Below are 12,500 nucleotides of genomic sequence, written 5' to 3'. Positions count from 1 at the left end.
CACTATTATTATGTAGTCCACTATTATTATATAGTCCCCTATTATTATATAGTCCCCTATTATATAGTCCACTATTATATAGTCCACTATTATATAGTCCACTATTATTATATAGTCCCCTATTATATAGTCCACTATTATTATATAGTCCACTATTATTATATAGTCCACTATTATTATGTAGTCCACTATATTATATAGTCCCCTATTATATAGTCCCCTATTATTATATAGTCCACTATTATTATGTAGTCCACTATTATTATATAGTCCCCTATTATATAGTCCCCTATTATTATATAGTCCCCTATTATTATATAGTCCCCTATTATATAGTCCACTATTATATAGTCCACTATTATTATATAGTCCACTATTATATAGTCCCCTATTATTATATAGTCCCCTATTATATAGTCCACTATTATATAGTCCACTATTATTATATAGTCCACTATTATATAGTCCACTATTATTATATAGTCCCCTATTATATAGTCCCCTATTATTATATAGTCCACTATTATATAGTCCACTATTATTATATAGTCCACTATTATATAGTCCACTATTATTATATAGTCCACTATTATATAGTCCACTATTATTATATAGTCCACTATTATTATGTAGTCCCCTATTCCCTATGTCGTTCCACTATTATTATGTAGTCCCCTATTCTCTATATAGTCCACTATTATTATGTAGTCCACTATTATTATGTAGTCCCCTATTCCCTATATAGTCCCCTATTATTATGTAGTCCCCTATTCCCTATGTAGTCCACTATTATTATATAGTCCCCTATTATTATGTAGTCCCCTATTCCCTATGTAGTCCACTATTATTATGTAGTCCACTATTATTATGTAGTCTACTATTATTATGTAGTCCCCTATTCCCTATATAGTCCCCTATTCTCTATATAGTCCCCTATTCTCTATATAGTCCCCTATTATTATGTAGTCCCCTATTATTATGTAGTCCCCTATTCCCTATGGTGCTGGTGCTGTGTTTCATATAGTACCCTATTCCCTATGTAGTCCACTATTATTATATAGTCCCCTATTCCCTATACAGTCCCCTATTATTATGTAGTCCCCTATTATTATGTAGTCCACTATTATTATATAGTCCACTATTATTATATAGTCCCCTATTCCCTATATAGTCCCCTATTATTATATAGTCCCCTATTCCCTATATAGTCCCCTATTATTATATAGTCCACTATTATTATATAGTCCCCTATTCCCTATATAGTCCCCTATTATTATGTAGTCCCCTATTATTATGTAGTCCCCTATTCCCTATGTAGTCCCCTATTATTATATAGTCCACTGTATAGGGACTAGGGTGCCGTTAGGGACTCAGTCTGGGTATTTAACAATGGCTACTCATGCTGACTCATCAGAACTATACTAGACGTCTTCATGTGAGGAACATTATGCATTCTGTTTAGATGAGCAGGATACCAGGTGAAACAGACTGTTTAGATGACCAGGATACCAGGTGAAACATTATGTTTAGATGACCAGGATACCAGGTGAAACATTGTTTAGATGACCAGGATACCAGGTGAAACATTATGTTTAGATGACCAGGATACCAGGTGAAACATACTGTTTAGATGACCAGGATACCAGGTGAAACATACTGTTTAGATGACCAGGATACCAGGTGAAACATTGTTTAGATGACCAGGATACCAGGTGAAACATTGTTTAGATGAGCAGGATACCAGGTGAAACATTGTTTAGATGAGCAGGATACCAGGTGAAACATTGTTTAGATGACCAGGATACCAGGTGAAACATTGTTTAGATGACCAGGATACCAGGTGAAACATTGTTTAGATGACCAGGATACCAGGTGAAACATTGTGTTTTAGATAACCAGGATACCAGGTGAAACATTGTGTTTTAGATGACCAGGATACCAGGTGAAACATTGTGTTTTAGATGACCAGGATACCAGGTGAAACATTGTGTTTTAGATGACCAGGATACCAGGTGAAACATTGTGTTTTAGATGACCAGGATACCAGGTGAAACATTGTGTTTTAGATGACCAGGATACCAGGTGAAACATTGTGTTTTAGATGACCAGGTGAAACATTGTGTTTTATATGACCAGGTGAAACATTGTGTTTTAGATGACCAGGTGAAACATTGTGTTTTAGATGACCAGGTGAAACATTGTGTTTAGATGACCAGGATACCAGGTGAAACATTTGCCTGAAGACTCAAACTGAATTCTCCCTCTATGTTCTCAACACACTTCAGTCTGAGACTGCCGCCATTGAAGTAGTTTGTGCTGACAAAACGATAATCACGCGATTTGGATTGTTTTTAAACCTATCAGAACATCAAAGCCAATGACACGTTTTCAAAACGCCATTTTACCCACGTGTGTTCTGGCTCTGGGCCCAACCCATCGGTTTCTGGACCAATCAGTACAATTAGAGTGTTTTTCCATTCTAGACCTTGTCGGAGAGGGAGTCAGACCCAGACGATGAGTCTGAGTAGCCAGACAACTGGAAAAGGATACGTGTTCCATGTGGATTAATACAGGTACACACACACGCTCTCTCACTGGACAGTTTATTAGGCACACCCATCTAGTACTGGGTCAGACCCCCGCCCGACCCCACTTTGCCTCCAGAACAGCCTGAATTCTTTGGGGGGATTCTACAAGGTGTCGGAAACCTATTCCATCTCATCCCGAAGATGCTCCGTTGGGTTGAGGTCTAGTTCTGCACACCACCGAGGTACTGCGCTGTTATTTTCCCTGTTTTGTGGGACCGCCTGTTCCCTCGCACGATTCTTTCCCTTGTCCTCGGACGAGCTGTTTTCACCCACAGGACTGCCGCTCACTGGATGTTTGTCGAGGCGTTTTTCGGTAAACCCTAGACACTGTCGTGTGTGAAAAGCCCGGTTAAGGCGGTCGACGATCGTACCACGCTCAAAGGTCAATCGTTTTTGTCCCTTCTAACGTTCAATGGAACAGTAACTGAATGCCTGTCTGCCTGCTTTATATAACAAGCCACGGTCACGTGACTCAGTGTCTGTAGGAGGGAACCATTTTTTTTGTGAACGTGGGTGGTGTACCTAATAAACTGTCCAGTGAGTGTTTACCTCGTCCCATTAGTGAGTACAGTAAACACATGTTATATATGTGTGTATTTTACTCCTGTTATTCGGTTGACCAGGCTGTGCTGTAAGGTCAATGGTTGACGTGTGCGGACCATGCTCAGTGATGAAGTTTCCCCCCTTCTCCTAGGTTCAGATCTAGGGTCAGTTTCCCCCAGGTAAAGATCTAGGGTCAGTTTCCCCTAGGTTCAGATCTAGGGTCAGTTTCCCCTAGGTAAAGATCTAGGGTCAGTCTAGGTTCAGATCTAGGGTCAGTCTAGGTACAGATCTAGGGTCAGTTTCCCCTAGGTTCAGATCTAGGGTCAGTTTCCCCTAGGTAAAGATCTAGGGTCAGTCTAGGTTCAGATCTAGGGTTAGTTTCCCCTAGGTAAAGATCTAGGATCAGTTTCCCCTAGGTAAAGATCTAGGGTCAGTCTAGGTTCAGATCTAGGGTCAGTTTCCCCTAGGTTCAGATCTAGGGTCAGTTTCCCCTAGGTAAAGATCTAGGGTCAGTTTCCCCTAGGTACAGATCTAGGGTCAGTCTAGGTTCAGATCTTGGGTCAGTTTCCCCTAGGTAAAGATCTAGGTTCAGATCTAGGGTCAGTCTAGGTACAGATCTAGGATCAGTTTCCCCTAGGTAAAGACCTAGGATCAGTTTCCCCTAGGTAAAGACCTAGGATCAGTTTCCCCTAGGTACAGATCTTGGGTCAGCTTCCGCTTCCCCAAATCCGAACCTTAACCATTATTGGGGAAAATGCTGAACTGACCCAAGATCAGCATCTAGGGGCAACTTCGCCCTGCTCTGTGAAGCTCCTGTGTTTTAACCCCCGTGCTGTCACAAAGGAGGGCGATCGCTGTGATTCTCTTGGCACTCTACTGTGTGTGTGTGTGTGTGTGTGTGTGTGTGTGTGTGTGTGTGTGTGTGTGTGTGTGTGTGTGTGTGTGTGTGTGTGTGTGTGTGTGTGTGTGTGTGTGTGTGTGTGTGTGTGTGTGTACAGTGCCTTCAGAAAGTATTCACACTCCTTGACTTTTTCCAAATGTAGTTGTGTTACAGCCTGAATTTTAATGGATTAAATGTAGATGTTGTGTCACCAGCCTCTACACACACTACCCCATAATGTCAAAGTGGAGTTATGTTTTTAGACATTTTTACAATCTAATTAAAAATGTAAAATCTGAGATGTCTTGAGTCAAGTATTCAACTCCTTTGTTATGGCCTAAATAAGTTCAGGAGTAAACATGTCTTTAACAAGTCACCTAATAAGTTGCATGGACTCTGTGTGCAATAATACTGTTTAATATGATTTTTGAATGACTACCTCATCTCTGTACCCCACACATACAATTATCTGCAAGGTCCCTCAGTCGAGCAGTGAATTTCAAACACAGATTCAACCACAGAGACTATGGAGGTTTTCCAATGCCTCGCAAAGAAGAGCACCTATTGGTAGATGGGTAGAAAGGAAAAAGCAGACATTCAATATCCCTTTGAGCACGGTAAAGTTATTAATTACATGTTTGATGGTGTATCGATACACCCAGTCACTACAAAGATACAGGCGTCCTTTCTGACTCAGTTGCCGGAGAGGAAGGAAACCACTCAGGGATTTCACCATGAAGCCAATGGTTTAAAACAGTTACAGAGTTTAATGACTGTGGTAGGAGAAAACTGGATGGATCAAAACATTGTAGTTACTCCACAATACTAACCTAAATGACAGAGTGAAAAGAAGGAATCCTGTACAGAATAAATGTATTCCAAAACATGCTTCCTGTTGGCAACAAGTCACTAAAGTGAAACTGCCACAAATGTAGCAAAGCAATTAACTTTTTGTCCTGAATACAAAGTGTTATGTTTGGGGCAAATCCAATACAACACATTACTGAGTACCATTTTCAAGCATGGTGGTGGCTGCATCATGTTATGGGTATTTTTGTCATTGGCAAGGACTGGGGAAATGGAATGGAGCTAAGCATAGGCAAAATCCTAGAGGGAACCCTGGTTCAGTCTGCTTTCCACCAGACACTGGGTGATGAATTCACCTTTCAGCAGGACAATAACCTAAAACACAAGGCCAAATATACACTGGAGTTACTTACCAAGACGACATTGAATGTTTCTGAGTGGCCTAGTTAGTTTTGACTTAAATCGTCTTAAATCTCTGGCGAGACTTAAATGGTCGTCTAGCAATTATCAGCAATCAATTTGACAGAGTTTGAAGAATTTTTAAAAGAGTGATGGGTAAATGTTGTACAATCCAGGTGTGTAAAGCTCTTAGACCCAGAAAGACTCCCGGCTGTAATCGCTGCCAAAGGTGATTCTAACATGTATTGACTCAAGGGGTGTGAATATTTATGTAAATGAGATATTTCTATATTTATTCTAAAATAAGTCTGCAAACATTTCTAAAAACATGTTTTTACTTTGTCATTTGAGGTATTGATTGTATATGGGTGAGAAAATATATATATATATATATATATATATATATATATATATATATATATATAATCCATTGTGGCTGTTACCCAACAAAATGTGGGCTAAAGTCAGAGGGTCTGAATAGTTTTGTGAAAACTGTAATACCAGAGGTTATAATAGATAGAGAGGGAGAGAATGTGCGTCTGTCTGAGTTCGTACCACAAAACTAAGGAGATGATTGTGGACTTCAGGAAACAGCAGAGGGAACACCCCCCTATCCACATCGATGGAACAGTAGTGGAGAGGGTAGTAAGTTTTAAGTTCCTCGGCGTACACATCACAGACAAACTGAATTGGTCCACCCACACAGACAGCATCGTGAAGAAGGCGCAGCAGCGCCTCTTCAACCTCAGGAGGCTGAAGAAATTCGGCTTGTCACCAAAAGCACTCACAAACTTCTACAGATGCGGTAGGGTAGTGAGGGTAGTGAGGTCTGCACAAGGCATCACCGGGGGCAAACTACCTGCCCTCCAGGACACCTACACCACCCGATGTCACAGGAAGGCCATAAAGATCATCAAGGACAACAACCACCCGAGCCACTGCCTGTTCACCCCGCTATCATCCAGAAGGCGAGGTCAGTACAGGTGCATCAAAGCTGGGACCGAGAGACTGAAAAACAGCTTCTATCTCAAGGCCATCAGACTGTTAAACAGCCACCACTAACATTGAGTGGCTGCTGCCAACACACTGACTCAACTCCAGCCACTTTAATAATGGGAATTGATGGGAAATGATGTAAAATATATCACTAGCCACTTTAAACAATGCTACTTAATATAATGTTGACATACCCTACATTATTCATCTCATATGTATACGTATATACTGTACTCTATATCATCTACTGCATCTTTATGTAATACATGTATCACTAGCCACTTTAAACTATGCCACTTTGTTTACATACTCATCTCATATGTATATACTGTACTCGATACCATCTACTGTATCTTGCCAATGCCGTTCTGTCCCATCATTCATTCATATATCTTTATGTACATATTCTTTATCCCCTTACACTTGTGTGTATAAGGTAGTAGTTTTGGAATTGTTAACTAGATTATTTATTGGTTATTACTGCATTGTCGGAACTAGAAGCACAAGCATTTCGCTAAACTCGCACTAACATCTGCTAACCATGTGTATGTGACAAATAAAATTTGATTTGATTTGAACATGTACGCCTCAATGAAATTAAATCCTGTTGCTAAGTGACACTTGTTTGTAAACATTTGTATTGTAACGTGGACCGACGGGCAGGAGACTTGGAACTGTCTCTATGACAACATGTATTACGTTGTAAATGCGACCGTAGAAACCTGTTGTACTGAAGTTAGCCGCTCCACACATACCTTCTGTAATTGACCGTCATGAACGAGAATGGAAGCAACACTAGTGTGTAGATTATATTTCTCTCTGCACGTAGCCTAGTGGTCAGAGCGTTGGACTAATAACCCGAAGGTTGGCGGATCGAATCCCAAGAGCCGACAAGGTAAAGACAAATCTATCGTTCTGCCCGTGAACAAGGTAGTTCCCCGGTAGGCCGTCATTGTAAATAAGAATTTGTTCTTAACTGACTTGCCTAGTTTAAATAAAAATAATTGTTGGAAAATGACCCGCATTTCACTGTTAGTCTCTACACCTATTGTTTTACGAAGAATGTGACAAATAAAATGTGATTTCGATTTAGTACTGTACATCACTATAGCTTCATAGTGAAACACTCCTTTTCTTGTGGGACTGAGAACGCTGGAAACACACACATATCAAATCACATTTTATTTGTCACATACACATGGTTAGCAGATGTTAATGCGAGGGTAGCGAAATGCTTGTGCTTCTAGTTCCGACAATGCAGTAATAACCAACAAGTAATCTAGCTAACAATTCCAAAACTACTACCTTATAGACACAAGTGTAGGGGGATAAAGAATATGTACATAAAGATATATGAGTGAGTACAGAGCGGCATAGGCAAGATACAGTAGATGATATCGAGTACAGTATACATATGAGATGAGTATGTAAACAAAGTGGCATAGTTAAAGTGGCTAGTGATACATGTATTACATAAAGATGCAGTAGATGATATAGAGTACAGTATATACATATACATATGAGATGAATAATGTAGGGTATGTAAACATTATATTAAGTAGCATTGTTTAAAGTGGCTAGTGATATATTTTACATCATTTCCAATCATTAAAGTGGCTGGAGTTGAGTCAGTGTCATTGACAGTGTGTTGGCAGCAGCCACTCAATGTTAGCAGTGGCTGTTTAACAGTCTGATGGCCTTGAGATTAGTTGTGCAGACCTCACTACCCTCTGGAGAGCCTTATGGTTTTGGGCGGAGCAGTTGCCGTACCAGGCGGTGATACAGCCCGACAGGATGCTCTCGATTGTGCATCTGTAGAAGTTTGTGAGTGCTTTTGGTGACAATCCGAATTTCTTCAGCCTCCTGAGGTTGAAGAGGCGCTGCTGCGCCTTCTTCACGATGCTGTCTGTGTGGGTGGACCAATTCAGTTTGTCTGTGATGTGTATGCCGAGGAACTTAAAATGTACTACCCTCTCCACTACTGTTCCATCAATGTGGATAGGGGGGTGTTCCCTCTGCTGTTTCCTCACCTCACCTGTTCAACTGGGTAGGGTTGTGAATGACATCCCCAGGCTAAAGGAGAAAGTGTCTGGTGGATTAGGGTTTTGAACGAAGGGAACTATATATTTGACCATAATGACTCCATATATTGTATTGTAACGAACCTGGGTTTATAATCGCGGAAATCGACTCTGTCGTACGAGCATGCATTTGCGGCACAGTCGACAGCGCGCCGGACCTCGGTCTAGAAGAGACCTGCTTCCCTGCCTGTTTCATTACAGTATATTTATAGTCTGATCATAATGATTCCATGTATTACATAAAAAGCCGAATCCACTAGTTTGAAGGTTTGTCGACATACGTTTGTATATATAGTGTATCTCAGCTCGGATGTCGACCCACCACCTCAAGCGCAATATTTTCTATATTGTATATAGTGTATGTTTACATCTCTCAATTCAAAGGGCTTTATTGGCATGGGAAACGTGTTTACATTGCCAAAGCAAATGGAATAGACAATTAACAAAAGGGAAATTAACAAGGGAAACGTTAGTAAACATGACACTCACAAAAGTGTTGAAAGAATAAAGACGTTTTAAATCTTATATTAGCGGCAATGTACAGTGTTGTGACAACGTGCAATAGTTGAAGTATGAAAGGGAAGATAAATAAACAGATAAATATAGGTTGTATTTACAATGTCTATGGTCCACTGGTTACCCTGTTCTCATGGCAACGGGCCACAGAGGTCTGCCTATGGCCGCCTGTCTCCATAGCATTGCTCACTGAGTCTGTACATAGTCAAAGCTTTTCTTAAGTTTGGGTCAGTCACAGTGGTCAGGTATTCTGCCACTGTGTACCATCTGTTTAGAGCCAAATAGCAGTCTAGTTTGCTCTGTTTTTTTGGTTGATTCTCTCTCTCTCTCTTCACACCTATAGAGTCTGTTAATGTGTTTGTTAGGGATGAGACCACACCCCCTCTGGGCCGAGCCTATAAACAGACAGGCTTTATAAACAATGCTACTCCTCTCTCTCTCCATGTCAATTCAATACAAGGGGCTTTATTGGCATGGGAAACGTGTTAACATTGCCAAACCAAGTGAAATAGATAATATACAAAAGTGAAATAAAAATGAAGGGAAAATAAATAAATAAGCATAAATATGGGTTGTATTTACAATGGTGTTTGTTCTTCACTGGTTGCCCTTTTCTCGTGACAACAGGTCACACATCTTGCTGCTGTGATGGCACACTGTGGCACACTGTTACCTGTATGCTCTAATCGGCTGGCCCTTGCTATATATTCGTCGCCAGACCCACTAGCTCCAGGTCATCTATACGTCTTTGCTAGGTAAATCTCCGCCTTATCTCAGCTCACTGGTCACGATAACAACACCCACCCGTAGCACGCGCTCCAGCAGGTATATCTCACTGGTCATCCCCAAAGCCAACACCTCCTTTGGCCACCTTTCCTTCCAGTTCTCTGCTGCCAGTGACTGGAACAAATAGCAAAAATCACTGAAGCTGGAGACTTATATCTCCCTCACTAACTTTAAACATCAGCTATCTGAGCAGCTAACTGATTGCTGCAGCTGTACATAGCCCATCTGTAAATAGCCCATCCACCCAACTACCTACCTCATCCCCATATTGTTTTTTTAAACTTTTCAGCTCTTTTTTTACCCGTTTTTTCTCCCAATTTCATGGTGTCCAATTGGTAGTTACAGTCTTGTCTAATCGCTGCAACTCCTGTACGGACTCGGGAGAGGCAAAGGTCGAGAGCCGTGCGTCCTCCGAAACACAACCCAATCAAGCCGCACTGCTTCTTAACACAGCGCCTGTAACGGCTTTCTAAGTGTGGTGAAGGAGAGTCGGACCAAAATGCAGCGTGTAGATTGCGATCCATGTTTAATGAATAACGTAAACACGAAGTAACACAAACACTACAAAACAAAGAATGTAAATAACGAAACGAAAACCGAAACAGCCTATACTTGTGAAAACTAACAAAGATAGGAACAAGGACACTAAGGACAATCACCCACGACAAACTCAAAGAATATGGCTGCCTAAATATGGTTCCCAATCAGAGACAACGATAAGCACCTGCCTCTGATTGAGAACCACTCCAGACAGCCATAGACTTTGCTAGATAACCCCACTAGCTACAATCCCAAATACATACACACCAAAACCCCAAGACAAAACACACCACAATACAAAAACCCCATGCCACACCCTGGCCTGACCCAATACATGAAGAAAAACACAAAATACTTAGACCAGGGCGTGACAGAACCCCCCCCCCCTAAGGTGCGGACTCCCGAACGCACCTCAAAACAATAGGGAGGGTCCGGGTGGGCGTCTGTCCATGGTGGCGGCTCCGGCGCGGGACGTGGAACCCACTCAGTCAATGTCTTAGTCCCCTCTCCTCGCGTCCCTGGATAGACCACCCTCACCGCCGACCATGGCCTAGTAGTCCTCACCCAGAACCCCACTGAACTGAGGAGCAGATCGGGACTGAAGGACAGCTCGGGACTGAGGGGAAGCTCGGGAGTGAGAGAAAGCTCGGGAGTGAGAGAAAGCTCGGGAGTGAGAGAAAGCTCGGGAGTGAGAGAAAGCTCGGGAGTGAGAGAAAGCTCGGGAGTGAGAGGAAGCTCAGGAGTGAGAGGAAGCTCAGGAGTGAGAGGAAGCTCAGGCAGGTTGATGGATCTACCAGATCCTGGCTGATTGGCGGATCCTGGCTGACTAGCAGATCTGGCAGATCCTGGCTGACTGGCGGATCCTGGCTGACTGGCGGATCCTGGCTGACTGGCGAATCCTGGCTGACTGGCGAATCCTGGCTGACTGGCGAATCCTGGCTGACTGGCGGATCCTGGCCGACTGGCAGATCCTGGCCGACTGGCAGTTCTGGCGGATCCTGGCTGACTGGCACTTCTGGCGGATCCTGGCAGACTGGTGGATCCTGGCTGACTGGTGGATCTAACTGATCCTGACAGACTGGCGACGCTGGGCAGACTGGCGGCGCTGGGCAGACTGGCGGCGCTGGGCAGACTGGGAGCACTGGCGGCGCTGGGCAGACTGGGGGCACTGGCGGCGCTGGGCAGACTGGCGGCGCTGTGCAGACTGGCGGCACTGGCGGCGCTGGGCAGACTGGCGGCACTGGCGGCGCTGGGCAGACTGGCGGCACTGGCGGCGCTGGGCAGACTGGCGGCTCCTTGCAGACTGACAGCTCCTTGCAGACTGGCAGCTCCTTGCAGACTGGCAGCTCCTTGCAGACTGGCAGCTCCTTGCAGACTGACAGCTCTGGCTGCTTCATGTAGACTGACAGCTCTGGCTGCTCCTTGCAGACTGGCAGCTCCATGCAGACTGGCAGCTCCTTGCAGACTGGCAGCTCCTTGCAGACTGACAGCTCTGGCTGTTCCATGCAGACTGACATCCCTGGCTGCTTCATGCAGACTGGCAGCTCTGGCTGCTCCATGTAGACTGACAGCTCTGGCTGCTCCATGCAGACTGGCTGCTTCATGCAGACTGGCAGCTCTGGCTGCTTCCTGCAGACTGACATCTCTGGCTGCTCCATGCAGACTGACAGCTCTGGCTGCTTCATGCAGACTGACAGCTCTGGCTGCTCCATGCAGACTGACATCTCTGGCTTCTCCATGCAGATTGCCAGCTCTGGCTGCTCCATGCAGACTGCCAGCTCTGACTGCTCCATGCAGACTGACAGCTCTGGCTGCTCCATGCAGACTGACAGCTCTGGCTGCTCCATGCAGACTGACAGCTCTGGCTGCTCCATGCAGGCTGACAGCTCTGGCTGCTCCATGCAGGCTGGCAGCTCTGGCTGCTCCATGCAGGCTGGCAGCTCTGGCTTCTCCATGCAGGCTGGCAGCTCTGGCTGTGCTGAACAGGCGGGAGACTCCGGCAGCGCAGGAGAGGAGAAAGGCTCTGGCTGCGCTAAACAGGTGGGAGGCTCCGGCAGCGCTGTAGAGGAGGAAGGCTCTGGCTGCACTGAACAGGCGGGAGACTCCAGCAGCGCTGGAGAGGAGAAAGGCTCTGGCTGCGCTAAACAGGCGGGAGACTCCAGCAGCGCAGGAGAGGAGAAAAGCGCTGGCTGCGCTGAACAGGCGAGGTGCACTGAAGGCCTGGTGCGTGGTGCTGGAACTGGTGGTACTGGATCGAGGACACGCACAGGAAGCCTGGTGCGGGGAGCTGCTACCGGAGGACTGGAGTGTGGAGGTGGCACAGGATGGGCTAGACCGTGAAGGCGTACTGGAGATCTTGAGAGC

The 12,500-nt window shown here is 44.3% G+C and overlaps 1 protein-coding gene and 1 long non-coding RNA gene across 2 annotated transcripts in view; both read left to right on the top strand.

Annotated features, from left to right (window-relative positions):
• The window catches only part of proser1 (proline and serine rich 1), a 34,303-nt gene extending 34,300 nt beyond the window's left edge, over positions 1-3 (top strand). Inside the window, exon 12 of the mRNA XM_031809101.1 lies at positions 1-3. This exon is cut by the window's left edge and continues 1,336 nt beyond it. The gene's annotated coding sequence lies outside the window, so the exon portion shown is untranslated.
• Positions 4-1,261: 1,258 nt separating this feature from the next.
• Positions 1,262-3,136, top strand: LOC116358304 (uncharacterized). The gene is made up of 2 exons (XR_004206192.1): positions 1,262-2,109; positions 2,217-3,136. It is a non-coding gene; the product is annotated as an uncharacterized LOC116358304 (long non-coding RNA).
• Positions 3,137-12,500: the final 9,364 nt, after the last annotated feature.

The sequence above is a fragment of the Oncorhynchus kisutch genome, linkage group LG29, assembly GCF_002021735.2.
Source record: "Oncorhynchus kisutch isolate 150728-3 linkage group LG29, Okis_V2, whole genome shotgun sequence".
Lineage (NCBI taxonomy): Eukaryota > Metazoa > Chordata > Actinopteri > Salmoniformes > Salmonidae > Oncorhynchus > Oncorhynchus kisutch.
The sequence above is the reverse complement of the archived record's forward strand: the minus strand, read 5'-3'. Positions and strand labels throughout refer to the sequence as shown.